This window comes from Delphinapterus leucas, chromosome 3, assembly GCF_059928025.1.
Source record: "Delphinapterus leucas isolate spDelLeu-1000000601 "Yukka" chromosome 3, BTC_Dleu_Yukka2, whole genome shotgun sequence".
Lineage (NCBI taxonomy): Eukaryota > Metazoa > Chordata > Mammalia > Artiodactyla > Monodontidae > Delphinapterus > Delphinapterus leucas.
Genome location: NC_143131.1, coordinates 113,913,062 through 113,933,043, shown reverse-complemented (window position 1 = coordinate 113,933,043; position 19,982 = coordinate 113,913,062). Strand labels below are relative to the sequence as shown.

The following is a 19,982-nucleotide window of genomic DNA, read 5'->3' as shown; positions in this document are numbered from 1 at the left end:
CAAAAGGTACTCGCAAATTTTTAAACCTTCACTTGTTTGCAGGGTGAAAATTGTATCTTGTTATGTTAATAGGCATTTTTTAAAATATAGATAAGTTTGAACTTCTTTTCATTTGCTTATAAGCTATTTTTATTTCTGTTTCTGTGAACGACTTGCTCAAGTCTTTACCCATCTTTCCATGGGTTGTCTGCCTTTTTCTAATTGATTTTTTAAAAATAAATTTATTTATTTATTTTTGGCTGTGTTGGGTCTTTCGTTGCTGTGCGCGGGCTTTCTCTAGTGGCGGCGAGCGGGGACCACTCTTTGCTGCAGTGCGCAGGCTTCTCATTGTGGTGGCTTCTCTCATTTTGGAGCACGGGCTCTAGGCGCACGGGCTTCAGTAGTTGTGGTGCACGGGCTTAGTTGCTCCGTGGCATGTGGGATCTTCCCGGACCAGGGCCTGAACCCCTGTCCCCTGCACTGGCAGGCAGATTCTCAACCACTGCGCCACCAGGGAAGCCCCTTCTAATTGATTTTTATTTTTTAATTAATTTTTATTGGAGTTTAGTCGATTTACAAAGTTGTGATAGTTCCTGCTGCTAGTTTCTGTACAGCAAAGTGAATCAGTTATACATACATCCACCCTTTTTTAGATTCTATTCCCATATAGATCATTACAGAGTCTAACTGATTTTTTAATTAATTTTTATTGGAGTATAGTTGCTTTACAATGCTGCGTTAGTTTCTACTGTACAGCAAAGTGAATCAGCTATACATATACATATATCCCCTTTTTTGGATTTCCTTCCCATTTAGGTCACCGCAGAGCATTGAGTAGAGTTCCCTGTGCTATACAGTAGGTTCTCATTAGTTATCTATTTCATACATAGTAGTGTATGTATGTCAAAGGTTACTTATAAAATAAGGAAATTTGTTAACCTTGAACCAGAATTACACACCTGATTTTCTAACAGTACTTGGATGTTAAATCCTAAAATCAACTGGGAGGAGAGGATAGTGGTCCCAAGGTCTCAGGTGAACACCTAAAAGCAGGAGGAGAGCAATAACGACCGTGGTCCCAACAGGTGGACATCATGTAAGTACTGCTAGTGCGCTGAGCACTGAGTGCCTTTTGCACATCATCTCATTTCGTCCTTACCATAACCCTACGAGGAAGGTATCACTAGCATCCCCATTTTACAGACAAAGAACAGACTTAGAGGGGTCAAGTCACCTTCCTAGGGTCTCACAGCCAGTACACAGCAGAGCTAAGATACAAACCCAGGCTGTGTGACCCGAGACCCAGCTGTTAACCACTCTGCCATACTGTCCACCAGTGGATTCCCAGTACCCAGCACATATGAGGGACTGAGGGTCACGGTGGTCACTCCAGACTGAATGCATCTTGATGCCATCCTGGAAAAGCAAGCCACCAGTGTAGCCTGCAGGAAGTTGCCAACTGTCCTGTTCTCTGCTGGGTTCTCAATGTCTAGAGAGGTCCCTGGCATCAAGTGGGTGCTCAGTAAGTGGTGGCTGAGTGAATGCATGAATGAATGAATAACGTCTTCTCACTCGACTGTGAGCTCCTTAAGCGCAAGGACCATGACTGGTTTGTTCTCCCAGAGCCTAGCTTGGTGCCTTGCACAGGGAGCACAGAGACCAGTCAAAGGCTGTGTGTTGAATGAAGCAAGCACCTCTCCACTCTTTGGGATGGTCTTCCCCACAAGCTTTAACTCTTAATCCAGTTGGAGCAACACCACCAACCCTGGGAAATGTTCTATTGGACGATACTCGACATGTCACACTGGGAAGACCCATGTAAAAGAGCAGGAGGTCAGGGAGCCAGGCCAGAAAGACAAGGGTAACCTGCCCACTTGCAGGCCAAGCAGCCGGCCCCCTTCCTCCACCTCTGCCCAAAGGTTGTGCCTGCTAGCGTTTCTTAGCTGGGAGAATAAGAGCAGCCCAGAGCCCACGTGGTCACTTCACAGTTTACTGAAGATAGACCTAGATTTCTGTCTGTACTAATTCATCTGGTCTTCAACCACATGCCCAGGGATGCAGAAAGGCACAGAGAGGTTAAGTTGCTCAAGGTCATAAACAGCAGACGACTGGGCTCTTCTGCCCAGCAGCAATGCTCTTCCTTACTCGGGGCTGTCCTCCAACTCCTGCTCGCCCTCTCAGACCCAGCGTCCTGCTCTCCAGCTCAGGCAAGGGCTCCCGGCTCCCAGAACCCCTCCCTCACCCCTTGCCTCAGCCGGCTCCGCCTGTGCCCCTGCTCTGTCAGCAGTGGCGGGAACTGGCTTGTTATTCAGCTTCCTGGAGTGTGAACACAGATTCCCCACGTGGTCCCTGCCTTCGAGGGCTTCCCCCGACCTGCTCCCAGCACCGTGCGGCGGCCAATGGGGCTCTTGAGGCCTCTCCACACTTCTTGTCGCACCTCTGGCTGAGGGACCCAGCTTGAGTCCAGAGAGCCTCTTAAGCAGAAGGAACTGAAGTGAGGCCACAGGTGAGCTGGGCCTCATCTCAGGTCTGTCTCTTTGCATCGGTCTGAGGGCAGATGGCCAGACAGGCACTGCTGCCGGTTCCATAACCTGTGCTGAAGAGCTTAGGCTCTGGGGTCAGACATGGGTTCAGATACATTCTGTGTGACACTGGGCGAGTTATTCAACGTCTCTGAGCCTAGATTTCCTCAGCTGTAAAACAGGGATAACAATAGTATCCATTTCACATCACAGGGGCTTGGGGAGGATTAAACTAGTCAATAAGACCCCACCCATTTCCGGAACCTATTTCCTGTGCTGTAGGCAGGCCCTGGGCAGGTATGCTCACTAGCACCTGCGTCATGGAGATGGCCCTGAAGAAGCGTTTATCTGGGAGCGCGCTCAGCCTCCCTGTGTGCTCCCATCCGCGCACAGCTCCTCTCTTTCTTCCAAGCCCACAGTCCCTCACGAGACACACATCGGGTTCTAGTCTCCAGCCAAGCTCACGTGTGAGGGCAAGATGATGGATGAACCCTAAATCCAAGGATGCTTCAGCCCCCCACCCCCCAGGCTTGAGTCCCCAACTCCTCCCAGCCCCAGGCGGGTACCCTGGCCTGGCAGGGCCTTTGGGAAGGTGAAGGGGGTACCTGGAAGAGGAGCTGTGAAAGGCAGAACAGGACTCACCCCGGGATCTTCCTCACCATCTGTCTTGCCAGTCACGTGGGCCCTCATCCATCAGGGGTGACACCAGCTCCTTGCTTCCCAGCCGTCTGGGCATCCCTCGCCCACACTTTCTCTCCCTCCTCTCTTCCCAGAGCTTGGCTGGCCGCAGGGCTGGGCTTGCTCTTAATTAGCCTGACAAAACTCAGTCACCAGGGGAAGTCCTTGAAGTTGAGGATTTCAACAAAGCTAAACCACTAAATCCTGTGGCCGCCAGCCTGTCTTCACAGCTTCTCCGGCTCTGCCAGAAACTGCGCTTACTCCCATGCAGAAACCACAGCCCTGGCGGCTTCAGTGTCTCCCCCCCCGTCCTGGGCCACCTTATCAGGGCAAGCCCGGCCCATCCTTTATCTGCCTGCCATCTCTAAGTGCTTCCATCCCCCTGACAGGCCCCATAAAAGCTGGTAAAAGACAAGGCTGTCCCGCTTTTGACATTGCTGACTTCAAAGGCCACGAATTAGGTGGGGCCAGTCTGGATGCTTTGCTGAGCTGAGAGCAACGCTTGGTGCTCCTGCAATGACCCTGTTGGTCTGGGGATTATTTCAGGAGCCCCAGAGCTTATCAATAAGTATACAGCATGGGTTAAGGGCACAGGCTCTGGAGCCAAGCAGCCCCAGTTCAAGCCCCAGCTCGGCCACTGGATAACTGGGTTGCTTACTCTTGCTGCTCTGGGTCTTCTCTGACAAATGGGGACCATGACGTTTACCTGTCTAATCCTCCAAACATCACTGGGACAGGTTTGACGTGGTGAAGAGGGCTCCCTTCTGTATGGAGTTGTCTGTTTCTTGGCAGCCCTGAGAGCCATCCTAACAGGGCCCTGGGTAGCAGTGAGAACTGACTGCGATGGTGGCACCGGGAAAGAAGGAGTGAAGAAAGCACCAGGCCACGTGGCACCTGCAGGCTCAATTCCCAATACCCCACCACCCACCCCAGGCCATCAGAGCTCACAGCTCCAAACCCCCTTATCCTGTAGTGGCAAGAGTCCATCTCCCAGGGAACGGGAGTTACTGTTTAATGGGCACAGAGTTTCAGCTGGGTAAGATGAAAAGAGTTCTGGAGATGGATGGTGGGAATGGCTGCACAATATAAACTGACCTAATGTCACTGGACTATATGCCTCAAAATGGTTAAAATGGTAAATTTTATGTTATGAATAATTTATCACAATTTTTTTTTTAAAGTCTGACCCTAGGTAAGGAGACAGTTGAGAGGAATGGAAAGAAAGCACTCCCTAGTTCTTCTAAGAGCTCAAGCTGAAACCCAAGATTCATACCTGCTGATAACAGAAATGAAGCCCAAACCAAGAACTGGCCCCCTCCTGCCAGCTCCCAATCCATCCCATGGCCCCATCGGCCCTGACATGGGGCACAGGAGCCATCTCAGGAGGGGTCTGCCATGCACACAGCCTCACCTCTCAGAGGCCCCCGAGTACAACCCTGCCTGGCTCACACCCACAAACAGTGGCTGCTTAGGACCCTTGCTGCAGGTCTCCTCAGTACAAAGAATGAAGTGCAGAAAGGGGAAGAGGAAAAGGGAATTAAGTCATCCTCAGCTTTTCTCCCAAGTTTCACTGAGAAGAATCAAGATGCTTTTTGGGCCCACTGCCCAGAGACAAAATAGGAGATGAAAATATTTATTTGTTTCTAAGGCTCTTGCAATCCCAGGATGAAAAGCCCACCTTGATTGTAACTTACTGCAGCCTGAGCTGCTTCCATGGCAGCCCTCCTCGCCGGCAGCCGCCCAGTTGCTCAGGTCTTGGGGCAAGAAGTTCCACCACCCCACTGGAAAGAAAAAGCGGGATCCCTGTCCCAACAGAAACGGAATCTATTAAATGAGAATTATCCCCTATTGGCATCAGGGAGCCAAAAATAGCCCAGCCGCCCCAGTTGAATCACCAGAGCTAGCACTGTGTCAGCGTTTCTATATAAACCAGGGTTTGCTAGGGGATTAGCTCACAGCCATAAAAAATTTGCTCCAGGCTGAAACTTGGCCTAAAGAATATCTCAGCCCAGGAGTAGATATTGAAAAGAAGGCCAGCCAGACACCACCCCCAAGCCTCCCAAGGACAAGGGTGCCTCTGGCCAGGACCTCTTATACTGGGGCTCTGTTGTCACCAGCATGTAAGAAGCCTGGTGATTGAGGGCACCACTTGGGGTTGTTATAATTTAAAATTTGGTCCTTTTTCTTCAAGCCAAAAGAAGGCATATTTGCTGCTTTGAGAGCTTCACATAGGCCTAAGTTTGAGAAAGTGTAATCTAAACCCTCCCCTCTCCATGCTGACAGCTAAATGTCAAGAAAAGAGACATTTACCTAGGCAGGGAACCAGTGCTCGTGTTGATTCTTTGTACATTGTCGGGACAATGGGTGCTGTCTTCCACCCCAAATGAAAAGTTTTAAAAGCAAGGTCTGGGAACCTAATATATCATAAGGGTAGAGTAACTCCATATATGACACAGGTGCAGACAGTGGGGAAAGGATGTTTTGCTTGGGTTTGGTTTTTTTCTCTTATGGATAGGCAGTTAGTCCAACATCATCTATTAAATAAAGCTAGACCGCTCTGCACATCATACCATCCACAGCTTCCTGGTGAATTAAAGATCTAAATGAAAAAAATAAAACTACAAAAAATATTAGAAGAAAATTTAAGAAAATGTAAATTGTAAATACGTAAATTCTGAGGGGCAAGGTCTTCTTAAAGAAGACATAAAAACCAAAGCCACAAAGAAAGAGAGGTTTTAACATATGACAACACAAAGTTTGAAATTTTTAGGTAGCCAGATTTATTATAGACAAAATTAAAAGAATAGATGGGAGGAAAAGTTTGTAAAACTTACGGCAAAGGGTTTATATGCTATCTTAATAAAGGACTTCTACGAATAAATAAGAAAAAGAAAGAACAGCAGAAAAAGAGGCAAAGGATATGAAAAGGCAATTTAAAGAGAAGGAAATGTGAATTGTCAGTAAGCAATGAAAAGATATGCAACCTTACTGGTAGTTAGGGAAATACAAATTAAAACAACAAATCTGACCCATTAGAGTGACAAAATTAAAATAGAATAGTAGCACCCAGTGCTGGTAAAAGTGTAGGGGAACAGGAGTGCTCATTCATTGCTAGGGTCTGATGAACTGCTACAATCTTTAGAAAAGATGTCTAGCACCACCTATTAACATTTAAAATACCTGCAATCTCACTTATAGGAATATGTCCTACAGGGCATATATATAAGAATGTTTATAGCAGCATTGTTTGGTAGGGCAGAAAGTATAATCAAAATGCATGTCCATCAGTTAAAGTATTGAATAAATTGTGCTATGTTTATACCCTCGAATATAAGTTATGCAGCTATTAGGGGGAAAAAGAATAAACAACATCTTACATGTACTAACAGAAAAAGGCCGTGATGAATTTTTTCCTTTTTAATTACTTATATATTATAATGCAGTGTCCTTTAACATCTATTGTTTTATTACTCAGTCTCTTTTCCTTTACATTAATTAATCTTTTAAAGAGTTATCCATGGGGGACTTCCCTGGTGGCGCAGTGGTTAAGAATCTGCTTGCAAGTGCAGGGGACACGGGTTCGAGCCCTGGTCCGGGAAGATCCCACATGCTGCGGAGCAACTAAGCCCGTGCACCGCAACTACTGAGCCTGTGCTCTAGAGCCCGCGAGCCACAACTACTGAGCCCACGAGCCACTACTCAGCCCACGTGCCACAACTACTGAAGCCCGCAGGCATAGAGCCCGTGCTCCGCAACAAGAGAAGCCACTACAGTGAGAAGCTCGCACACCACAGCAAAGAGTAGCCCCTGCTTACTACAGCTAGAGAAAGCCTGTGCGCAGCAACAAAGACCCAACACAACTAAAAATAAATAAATAAATAAATTAATTAATTAAAAAAGAGTTATCCATGAATGTCAGAAGGTTTGAATTTGCCTATGTCCCTTACTGATAAAGGAGGCTTTTCTCAGCAAATTTACTAGCTAACACAATACCACGATGTGGTGTTAATTAAAAAGCAATGTCAAGATAGGGTACTTTGTTTAGTATGAGCCAGATTTTCTTTTTAACGATAAATAAATAATTTAAAATAGGAAAATTTTAAATTCCGATATACGTGTATTCGTACATTTTAATTTAAGTTTGTCTGTGCATGGAGAGAGATGTAGATGGAATTACCCTATCCTGTTAGGACTGATAACCTCAGAGGAATGGGATTGGAAGCGGGACCCAAGAACTATTAACTTTTTCTACATACAACTCTGAATTGTTTGGGTTTTTTAGAGCAAACATATATTACATTTATAATATTTTTAAGTAGAAAAAATTTTAATTGCTCCAAAAACAAAGTTCTTTGGTAAAGGGGAAGTGATAGCTGAACCTCAAGACATGCTTAATGGAGTGTACTAATTAATACTATGGCATGGTCAGAGAAGCAGCACCGCCCCTGAACTCAGGGAGCTCACAGACAAGTCAGGAGGACAAAATACATGAAACCCTTAGAAACAACTTTAAAATCCACGGAGGTTCAGGGGCAGACAGGATCTGGGGTGTTCACAGAGGGCTTCATGGTGGAGGTTTCCAAGACTTTGAGAATGCAAGGTCTTGGATAAATGGAGGATTAGGGAGCACAAGAGTAGCAGCAGCACAAACAAAAGGTCCCTGGCTGTGAATGAGCCTGGTCATGGGATGCTGGGGTCTAGGAAAGAGCCTGGCACTCAGTAGATGCTCAGAAGTGCTTCCTGAGCTCTGCCTGCTGCACCTCCTTCTCTTCAGAAGGTGGCACTGGTCAACGAGAGTCTGCACATCAGCCTGAACACTGCCTCTGCAAAGGACAGGTTTTGGTTTCCCTTCCAAGGACCGGTTCTGTGGGGAATGATTCACAGCCAGACTGCTCTCTGCCCCAGGTGCTGAGCCAAAGGCAGCCTCTCCAAAGTCTGGGAGCCCCACCAGGGAGCAGAGGCTCACCTCTGGGGTCACAGAGTGGTATTCATGCCACACCCAGGTCGGTTCCCGTCGCCACCCCCGCCTCAAGTGAACCCGCCTCACTGGGAAGCACACAGATGGCGGCTGCTGTCTTCCCAGCTGGTTTCTAAGCTGCTTGAGGGCAGCGAGCGACCAGCTCTGCCTGGCATCACGCTCCTTTGTCAGAGGCTTCAATGAGTAAATGACAAGCTCATGTTGGTTTGCACAGTTGGTCTTTGTTGCAGAAGCATCTGGCTTCCCACCTTGCCGTCTTGCAGAATGATAACACTACCAGGGGTTGGAAGGAGAGAGCTAGGATCTGGAGTTTACAAGACTGATAAACAAAGTTTTGTTTTGAGAGGCCAAATGAAAATAGTGACCCATACCAATATTCTTAAGAGAGTATTTGAAGAAGGCAGAGGACAGGCTGTGCATTATTTCCATGGGGGAAGGAGGAAAGAGGGTAATTTGCAAAATATTTTCATTGCAGGCATAAGCAGTTGGGCTATTTTATGTGATTTCTAAAGGAGGAATAAGCAAGGAGCGTGGTTTTCCCACAGGCACATCGTTAGCTGAAAAGGGTGACGCTTTATTTTGTTGCAAGCCCAGGAATGTCCTGGTTGGGTTTATACTCCTAGTCTACTCAGGGATAGCAAAGCCAGCTCTGAAGAGAGAAGCATCCCTCCCTGCCAGTTCCTTTTCTCAGCCCTCAGACGGTTCATCCCCATCCATGTCCGGTCTGTGACCGGTGGTGTTCACTTGGTCCTGCTCAGCCTGTACTCATTCACTGTCCTGAGAGTGTGGGGCAAGGACACACATGATCTCCCAGATGTGCAGCTGAGGGCTCTTCCAACCCAATTCCTCAGTAATTCTGTCCAGCTTTATCCCTAGCTACATCCATAGCTGGGTGCAAGGCCTCGGGTACCAGGGCAGGCATGGCTCCTGCTCTCATGGACTTGGAGCTGGCAACCTTCAATCTGAGACTCGCAGCTTCCCTCCCAGAACCCACAGGAATGATGACACCTTCCTCCTTCTGGGGCAATCGTCGCTTCTTTCAGAACCCAAAGGGGCTGACTCCCTACCTTGGTTTCAAAATCTTTGATTTTAAAAATCTTCCCTTTCTGCTCAGAGGAAGTGAGCTTCCTTCCTTCATTCCACCAATGTTTAGTGAGTGCTTCTTTAGTGAATGCTTTAGCTGTGATCTACAGGGTGGGCATACTGTAGGGAACAAAATGGAAAAAAAAAAAATCTCTACCCCAGTGGGGCTTAAATTTTAGGGGCAGAAGTAGAAGAAAATCTAATTAATAAAAAAGTCATTTTGCCAAATGCTGTAAGGGAAGCAGGAGCAGCGTGTGCTCCTGGGATAGGGGAAGGGGGTATGTTAAATAGGGTGGTCAGCGAGGTTCCCTCTCAGCTCCCGCATGCTCAGCCTTTATCTTCTTGCTGAGATGGTATTATTATGGTTCCCAAATGTTTGAAGTTCGAGTGAAGAGTTCATCTGTAATGGGATTATCTCCGGCCCTGTTTGCTTTCATTACAGTCCCACTCTCGCCGAGCATGAGAATCTAACCTTACCGAAAGCATATTTTGGTAATCTGATATAAACTAAATTTAAACTTTGACCTCCAACAATAAAAATGCTACTTTCCCCCTCTGCAGACCTGAAATTCAGATTAAGGGCCTGCCAGCTTCACTTTCCGGGTTTCTAACTGACTTCTAATTAGATTCTGAGCGTTACTCAGAAGAGGCCGAGCACAGGCCCAGGCCCACGCGCTGGCCTGGTTTTTCCTCATTCCCATCAGAAGTCGGATGCCACTCTGAACTTTCCCGTACCTTTTCCTCCAGCTCCTGTTTTGTGGTATCGTCGCAGAGTAGCAAGTTAGCGCTGAAAACTCAAAATGAAATTGCTGTCTTAAACCATGTTGCAAATGGGCTCCAATTCCCGTTTTGCACCAACTGCTTTAATCCTGGTGTGGATAAAGGTTAAGTATGAGCTTACTCCAATCTGCCCCCACGTCATGTTCTAATTCCTATAGGTTATCTTATTTAGAAATTAAGGCAAGCCAACTCCACGTGGGGGCCACCCGCTGCCCCGGCTGCTCCCTGCGTCTGAGATCTCTGCAGCCTCACTTGCCACCTGCCCATGAACCATTGCGTTTTTTAGAGGCTGACATGCATATGCTCAGGTTCGCTAGCCACAAAATTAAAACCTTGCTTTTTCCTTTTATTTTTTTAAAGAGAGAGCTTAAATAAGTTTCACAGTCTGGACCAGAATAAGCAACTAAAAATTCAAATTCAGAGATGTCCCACATTAATAACTGTTCACCGAGGAAGCATTTCCTGTTTATACGTTGAGCTAATGAGAATCCATCACCCCTGTCAAATACACTGAACACCAAATTCAAATGTCAAACCAAATGTAAGAGGTCACACATTTCCTTTGCTAACTAAAAGTGTAATTCATAAATATTATTGCTACCAAACTCTCCATCTACAACATTTGTTTAGAAATATGCACATGTAATATAAATTGTGATTAAGTTAAATGGGTATATTATTTCCTGTTTTAAGGGCTAACAGCACCATGAATTATGCTTTACTGCAAAGAAGGCTCAAGTCACAAGCAGTTCTGACTGAGCACAGCCCCATATTTTACACCCCCAGGTTGGTTTTTGCACGTTCATTCATAAATACTTTACATTACCCAGCCTTGCTGATAACTTTCACTTCTGCTGCCTTATAAAATAGCTCTTATTACGGAAAAGGTCAGCTAAATGGACATAAACTTTGAGTCTAGCTACGTGTAAAAATAAAAGTGGAAAAACAAAAAAGATTTACGAAGCCTGGGTCTTCATTTACCTCTGTAAGCATAATACCAGAATCCAAATTAAACTGAAACTTCGCATCTGTGCCATGATTTAGTGAGATGGGAATTGTTAGCACGAGAAGGAACAACCCAGATTTTTAACTTCCAAAATGTATGCCAGGGAGCAGAAAAACAAGTAGGGATGCAATCTTTCATTCCGTTTTTGTCTACAAATAAAATTTAACTCACGTCCTTAGGTTTAAAAACATGTAAACAAATTAAAATTTATATTATTTTAGGAAAAGAAAATTTACTCTAGCAAGGAAAACATGGGAAGCAGAACAAACAGAAATATACTCTCACCTAAGAACCTGATAAGGAACCATCCTCATTTCTCTTTAATAAAAGGATGGGAAAAGGAGAACCCAGAATCAAAACTGACCCTGACCGGTTCAGGAAAGGAGTGTAGTTTTACTCCACAGTCAATGAAAACTATCACCAAAGACCAAAAAAGCAAGGAGAGCAAGCAAATAAACCCTACCCTTCCCAGCCTAGGTTGAGAGGTTTGTTCCCATAGGCAGGATGGAGGGCTTAGCCCCAAATCTCTGCAAGGCCTCTGAGCCTACTTCCCATGGGGGCCAGGTCCCCCTGCCCCCTCCTTCTCTAGGCTAAGCCACGTGGAGGAGGAAGGTGGGTTAGATGCTCCTCAGCGGAGCTCTGAGTCATCATTGTTTTCCAAACCCTTCCCAAGGGGAGCCAAACTGACGCCAATCATGCCAGAGAATTCTGCAATGAAACCGAATCTTTGATGTCACAGATTGGTGAGAGGGATACATTGGGCTCCTCAAAGAGATAACCAAGACGACTCACCAGCTTCTGAACTCTGGTGAACAGTGTTTCATAAACTCCAGATTCAGCAGCAGATAATATACAGATACCACTGAAGTTCATTTCTGTGGACACAGTGCCCACTCACCATGAGGCAGGCGGAGGCTGCCTCTCACCTGCAAGCCAGCCTCGCCTCCCCCCAAGTGAAGGCTGAGTGAGCAGATCTGGGTTTGAGAATAGCTGCTGCTAGAGAACAGGCTTAAAGGATGTAGCTCTTGTGAAATAGTTCAAATTAGGTTTCCAATACTTGGGTTTTTTTTTCATTTTTACAATATAAAGTTTATTAGATCATAATGTTGTCTGAATTTACCACCTTTGTCAAAAGTGAACTCAGGGCTTCCCTGGTGGCGCAGAGGTTAAGAATCCGCCTGCCAATGCAGGGGACACAGGTTCGAGCCCTGGTCCGGGAAGATCCCACATGCCACGGAGCAACTAAGCCCGTGAGCCACAACTACTGAGCCTGTGCTCTAGAGCCTGCGAGCCACAACTTCTGAAGCCTGTGTGCCTAGAGCCCATGCTCCGCAACAAGAGAAGCCACCGCAATGAGAAGCCCGAGCACCGCAATGAAGAGTAGCCCCTGCTCGCCGCAACTAGAGAAAGCCTGCATGCAGCAACAAAGACCCAACTCAGCCAAAAATAAATAAATAAATAAATTTATTTATTAAAAAAAAAAAGTGAACTCAAAGCTTCCAATAGTTTTATCATAGCATTTTCCCATCAAAATATAAGTTATATCATTGGGTTATTTTAAATATAGTACTTTCAAATCTGCTAACTGGGATTTGAAGTCCAGTGAAAGAAAATGATTTTTTATCCCACATTTTTTATTAGTATATAATTTACAGAAAGTGAAATGCTCAGGTTTTAAGTGTTTTGTTCAATCCATCCTGAAGAATATATACAAAGACATGGAACATTTCTCTCATCCAGAAAGTTCCCCACACCCCTTCTCAATTTTCCACCCCCAGAATCAACTGCTTATCTGATTCCTATCACCATAGGTTAGTTTTTCCTACTCTAGAATTTCTTGCAAATCGACCACATAGTACACATATTTTTGTAACCAGCTTCATTCACTCATCAGGGTTTTGAGATTCACCCATGACACTGTGTGTATTGGAAACTCCTTCCTTTATATTACTTGGTATTCTGTCATGACTGTACCACAGTGTGTTCATCCATTCATTCTTTGCTGGTGGACACCTGGGCTGTCTTCCAGTTTCAGAATTTTATGAATAACGTTGCTATGAACATTTCTATGAAAAATTTTTGTGAAAATGTATTTTCATTTTTCTCAGGTAAGTATCTAAAAGTGGAATTGCTAGGTCACAGGATAAATGTATTTTTAACTTTTTAAGAAGGTGCCAGTTTTCCAAAGTGGTTATATCATTTTATACTCCCACCAGCAATGCCGGAGAGTTCCAGTCCCTCCACATCCTCTCTCATATTTCACATTGTCAATTTTTTTCACTTTAACCCTTTCAGTGGATAACCTCTAGTGCATAACTAGCAGTAACTCACTGTAACTTTAACTTGCATTTCCCTGAAACCTAATGATGTTGAACACTTTTTCAGGTGCACACTTTTTCAGGTGATATACATCTGAATATCTTCTTTAGTGACGTTTCTACTAAAATTGTTTTGGCCCATTTTTAACTGAATTGTCTTTTTATTGTTGAATTGTAAGAGTTTTTATACTCTGGATGCAAGTCTTCTGTCAGACATATGTGTCAGCCTATTCATTTCCTTAACAATGTCTTTTGATGAGCCTAAATTTAGTATTTTGATGAAATCCAGTTTACCAAGTTTTGTTTTTATGGCCTGTGTTTTCTGTGACCTCTCTAAGAAATCTTTGTCTACCCTAAGTTCACAAAAACTCTCTTATTTTTTTTTCTAGGCATTTTATTGCTTTAGCTCTTATGTTTAGGTCAATGACCTATATTGAATTGATTTTTATAGATGATTAGAGATAGAAGCCAAGGTTGTTTTTGTTTTTGTTTTCCAAATGGATAACCAATTGTTCCCATACAATTTGTTGAAGAGATTTTCTTTCCCTATTGAATTTCCTTGATACTGTCATCAAAAATCTTTGGACCATGTATCTGTAGGTCTATGTATAGACTCCATTCTGTTCCACTTAACCATTTATCCATTCTTCATCAATACTACCCTGTCTTGATTACTATAGCTGTGTAGTCAGTCTTGTAATAAGGTACAGTAAGTCTTCCAAATTTGTTTTATCTTTTTAATATTGTTCGGTTATTATAGCCCTTTTTGTCTTTCCATATAAATTCTAAAACCACTTTGTCAAAGGAAAAAAGGCCCACTTTGTGGGCTTTCAGTTGGGATTGACCAATTTGGGAGAATTGACATTTTAATAATAGCGAGTCTTCCAATTCATAAACTTGGTACATCTCTTCATTTATTTAGATCTTCTCAAATTTCTGTCAGCAATGTTCTAAAGTTTCAGTCTTATGCATCCTTCATTAAATTTATCCCTAAGTATTTGATTTTTTTATGCTATAGTAAATGTTATTTAAAAATTTTCAATGTCGACTGTTCATTTCTAGTATGTGGAACCATAACTTTGTTATATCTTTCACTGTTGCAAAATAAATTATTATTTCTACTCATTTTTAAAAAAAATCCTTAGGAGTTTCTTTGTACAAAATCATGTCACCTGTAAGTAAAGACAGTTTTACTTCTTCCTTTCCAATCTGTATGTCCTTTATTTCTTTTGCTTATATCATTGCCTTGTCTAAGACTTCCAGTAAAGTGTTGAATAAAAGTTGTAAAAGAGTCATCCTCACTTAGTCTTCAACCTCTGAAAGAAAGAATTCAGTCACCAGGAAGTATGTCAGCTGTAGGTTTTTTGTAGATGCTATTAGTCAGGTTGAGAAAGCTCCCTTTTGTGCCTAGTTTGCTGAGTCTTTATCATGAATAGATGTCGAAATTCATCCATAGCTTTTTCTGCATCTATGGAAATATTATTTTCTTCTGTAGTTAATGTGGTGAATTATACTGATTGATTTTTAATATTATATCAACTTTACATTCCTGGGATGGACTCTACCCTTTTCTGTACATTGTTGATTGCATTTGCTAACATTTTCTTAAAGATTTTTATACCTATGTTAATGCGGGACTTTGCTCTGTAATTTTCTTTTCTTGTAATGTCCTTGTCTTGTATTGGCATCAAAGTAATGCTGTACTCAAAATAAGTTAGGAAGTATTCCCTAATATTCTATTTTCTGAAAGAGTTTGTGTAAAATTGATATTAGTTCTTCCTTAAATATTGGAAAGTGTTCACCAGAAAAACTATCTGAGCCTGGACATTTGTGGGAAGTTGTTTAATTACCAATGTCTTTAGCGAATATATGGTTTAGATTTGCTGTTTCTTCTTGTGTCCGTTTTGTAAGCTATGTTTTTCAAGTAATGTGTCCCTTTCATCCAAGTCACTGATGACTTGGATTTTTTTGAATGTTGGATACTTTGTAGAAATTGGATGTTCTGTAGAACTACTGCTGTAGAGTTGTTCATAACATCACCTCTTTATCCTTTTAATGTCTTTAGTAATGGTCCCCTTTTATTCCTGGTATTAATAATTTGTGTCTTCTCACTTTTTCCTTTTTATAATTTTTTGTTGTGGTTAAAAAATACATAACATAAAATTTACCCTCAGAACCATTTCTAAGTCTATAGTTCAAGAGTGTTAAGTATATTCACATTGTTGTATAACCAATCTCCAGAATTTTTCATCTTGCAAAACTGAAATTCTTTATCCATTAAATAATAAATTTTCCTAGGTATTTATCAATTTTATTAATCTTTTTAACAAACCAACATTAGTCTTTGCTGATTTTCTCTATTATTTGTTTTCTATTTCATTGATTTCCACTCTTATTTGGGTTTAATTAGCTCAGCTCTTGTTAACTTTTAAGGTGCAAGCAAAGGTAATTGATCTTGCACCCTTATTTCCTAAGATAAGCATTTAAAGCTATACATTTCCCTTTAAAAATTATGCATCCCACAAATTTTGATGTCATCTTTTCATTATCATTAATTTTAAAATATTTTCTAATTTCCCTGTGACTCCTTCTTTGACTCATGGATTATTTAGTCCTATACTGTTTAATTTCCAAATATTTGAAAAATTTTGTATGTATCTTGTTGCTGATTTCTACTTTAATTCTATTTCGTTCAGAGAACATACTTAGAAATTCAATGCTTATAAATTTATTTAGATTTGTTTTATGGTTTGGTTTATGGTCTATGTTGAGGAATGCTCCATGTACACTTGAGAAGTACGTGCATTTTGCTTTTGCTTTTGCTTTTGTTGGGTGGAGTGTTGGATAAATGTAAATTAGATCAGGTTATTGGCATTGTTCAAATTTTCCATATAGTCACCAATCTTTCAATATATCAATTGCAAAGAGAAGGGTCTTACATTCCTCAGCTGTGATTCAGCTTTAGTTCTGTCAATTTTTGTTTCATGTATTTTGGAGCTTTGTTATTAGGGACAAATTTTAGATTTTTATATCTTCTTGATTAATTAACACTTAATGCCACTATAAAATGCACCTTTTATCTTTGTATCGTCTTGAAGTCTGCTCATTCTGATATTAGTATTGCTTCAACTGTTTTCTTACGCCCAGTGTTTGCATGGTATCTTTTCCCAATCTTTTACCTTCCTTCTATTTGTGACTTTATATTTAAAGTGTATTTCTTATAAACCACGTATGGTTGGGTCTTGCATTCTTATCCAATCTGACAATCCCTGCTTTTTAATTGGGAAGGTTAATCCATTTACATATAATTCAATTATTTATATACTTTGATTTTTTAAAATAAATTTATTTATTTACTTATTTTTATTTTTAGCTGTGTTGGGTCTTCGTTGCTGCGCACGGGCTTTCTCTAGTTGCGGTGAGTGGGGGCTACTCCTTGTCGCGGTGTGTGGGCTTCTCATTGCGGTGGCTTCTCTTGTTGCGAAGCATGGGCTCTAGGCGCACGGGCTTCAGTAATTGTGGCACACGGGCTCAGCAGTTGTGTCTCTCGGGCTCTAGAGCGCAGGCTCAGTAGTTGTGGCACACAGGCTTAGTTGCTCTGCGGCATGTGGGATCTTCCCGGACCAGGGCTGGAACCCATGTCCCCTGCATTGGCAGGCGGATTCTTAACCACTGCGCCACCGGGGAAGCCTCAATACTTTGATTTTAAATGTACCAAATTTGGATTTGATTCTTACTAGTCCTTTACACCCTTTGTTTTCCTGTTACTCCTACCCTGAATTTTTGTAATGAAACAAATATTGTTAGTATTTCATTTCACTTCCCCTATTGACATGCTAGGCATGCTTATTTGTATCATATTTTAACGATTTCTCTAGAGATTACATGTTTGCCTTTAATCTATCAGTTAACTTGCAAAAAATATTTTACTACTTCCTGCATAGTTTAAGAACTAATAACGGTATATTTCCAATTACAACACTTCCACCCTTTGTGCTCTTAGTCACCACAGGTTTTAGTTCTAAAAGACTATAAGCCTCCATATTCCTTTGTTATTGTTTTTACTTTAACTGACCAATTATCTTTAAAGAGTTTTAAAGGTACTTTTAATTTATAGACCTATTCACTCTTTCTGGGGTTCTTCATTCATACCAGTCCTTTCTGTAGGAACAGGTTTTCTTCTGAAATCATTTTCTTTTAGCCTATAGAACTGCTTTTAGCATTTTCTGCTCTTCTGGAGATGGATTTTTTCAGCTTTTGTTTGTGTGAATATGTCTTTATTTCATTTCTGAAGTATATTTTCACTGGATATAGGTTTCCAGGTTGACAAGTTTTGTTTGTTTTTCCATGCAGCGCTCTAAAGACGACATTCCATTGCCTCTGACCTCTATTATTTATGATGAAAAGTCAATTACCATTCTTGTCATTGTTCTTCTATGTCTATGATAAATCTAACAGAAATATTTTATCTTCATCCTTTTCCAGCAATATGACTACGATTCCAGCTGAGATTCTCCAAGCTTCTTAGACCTTTGGTGGCTTGATTTTTTTTTTCCATTAGTTTGGGAAAATGTTTGGTCCCTATCTCTTCAAATATTTTTTTCTGCCGTCTTCTCTCTCACCTTCTTTTTCTAGGATTCCAATTACAAGTGTGTTCGACCTTTCGGTGTTATCCCTTAGATCGCAAATGCTCTGTTTCATTTTTTTACTCTTTTCGTTTCAGTTTGGATGATTTCTATTGACATGTCTTTACTGATTCTTTCCTCTGTTGTATCCAATCTCCTAAATTCACCAACAGAATTTTCATGCCTGACATCCTGTTTTTCATTTCCAGTTTTTCCATTTAGACCTTTTTTTTATACTTTTCATACCTCTGCTAAAATTCTCTATCTGTTCATCCATGTTGCCCACGATTCCCACTAGATCCTTTAACATATTTATGACAGTTATTTTACAGTCTCTGTCTGATAATTCCTCAAGGGTGAAGGTCTCTCAACACTCCTACCCTCTCCCAGTGGCAAATAAGTTCTGCCTCTTATTCCTGAAAGGTCAGGAAATGGGAGAGTTTTTATTGGTTCTCCCGCTTTAACTACAGACTTGGGCAGGTCCTGTGTACCTGCACCACAGAGAGTTTTCTCTCTGTTCTCCTGTCCTGCCCCCAATCTTCCTTGTGAGCACTCAGTAGAAGCCCATGGACAAAAGTGAGTAGGAAGACACCTCTTGGGTCTGGGGCTTCCAAGAATTCTAAACTGTTATGCTAGCCCACACTTGGCTCTTAAAAGTTCATTCCAACTTCAGCTGTTTTCTTCTCACTTGCTTCTGTGATGGCTACCTCTTCTTCCTGCAGCTCAGCACAAGGTGAAACAATCACATGTCCCATCTCTTCTTGGAGGGGCTGTCACCCTTTGGATTTTAATTCATCAGTTTATCCTGTGTCCTCAGCTCTCTGACACACTTAAAAATACATGATTTTGTAAACAGTCTGGCTTGTTCTTACCGTTAGGGTGCAACGTTCTCTTGCAACTGTTTACAGCCCATGCAAAAGCCCTCATTAAATATGAATAACTAATAATCTCTCGCTTTTGGTATGTATTTATAAGATTTTTGACACAAATTTACTTTTTGTACATTTATTCTTTTCTAGTGAAATTGTCATAAAATCTTACCCTTTTCCTTTAGTCCCACAGCTCCTTGCACATAGAGCTTATGAACAGTAATGGGGTAAAGAATTTGTGTGCAAAGAGGGAAGAGATATGGGAACATATGTATATGTATAACTGATTCACTTTGTTATAAAGCAGAAACTAACACACCATTGTAAAGCAGTTATACTCCAATAAAGATGTAAAAATAAATAAATAAATACTTTAAAGAAAAAAAGAATTTGTGTGCAATCAATGAAGGAATGGTTAACATTAGAATAACTATAACAACAAACATCTGGGCACACAGCAGGTAAAACAGGCACTATCTTATATATGCATGATTTTATTTGTCACAACTCGATGAACTAGATACTGTTTTCCAGATGAGGAAATTCACATTCAGAGGAATAAAATGACTTGACCAAGGCCACAGAGCTGCTAACTAGAGAAACTAAGACTTGAATCAAAGCAGTCTGGACTCTGGAGTCTACTCTTTACCTCCATTTCATAAAAGAGTGAGTGAGAGGTTAAATATTGACTTAAACTAAATTTTCTTATGCCGATGATCTGACATCTAAGTTCTGACTAATTCATATAGCTCTCCACACATCCAAGGTCAGAGCAACACGCACACACACAACCATTTTTTCACACAAATCCTCCACAAGTGCCACTCCCACATTTCATGTCACCAGAATGCCCTCACATCGCCCTACTGTCTTCAGGAGAACACTCTCTCCAGTCCACCCACCCAATATAATGGGCAGAAGGCCAAGACTGGATGGAGGTTTGCAGAGTGTGGCAGCAGAGCGATGGCCCTAAGTAGGACGAGCCTGCAGGTGAGTCCTTGGGCAAATGCAGAGGGAAGACGGGGCTGGCCAGTGAGAGCCCCTGAGGCCCAGGGGGGCCTCCACAGACAGCCTGACTTGAGGAGGGAGTGGGGAGCCCCAGTGCACTGTGGGTCAGCAACTAATGGATCTGAAGGCCAAACCC

General features: G+C 42.3%; 1 pseudogene; it reads right to left on the bottom strand.

Annotated features, from left to right (window-relative positions):
- The window catches only part of LOC149749648 (uncharacterized), a 133,339-nt pseudogene that overhangs the window by 28,749 nt on the left and 84,608 nt on the right, over window positions 1–19,982 (bottom strand).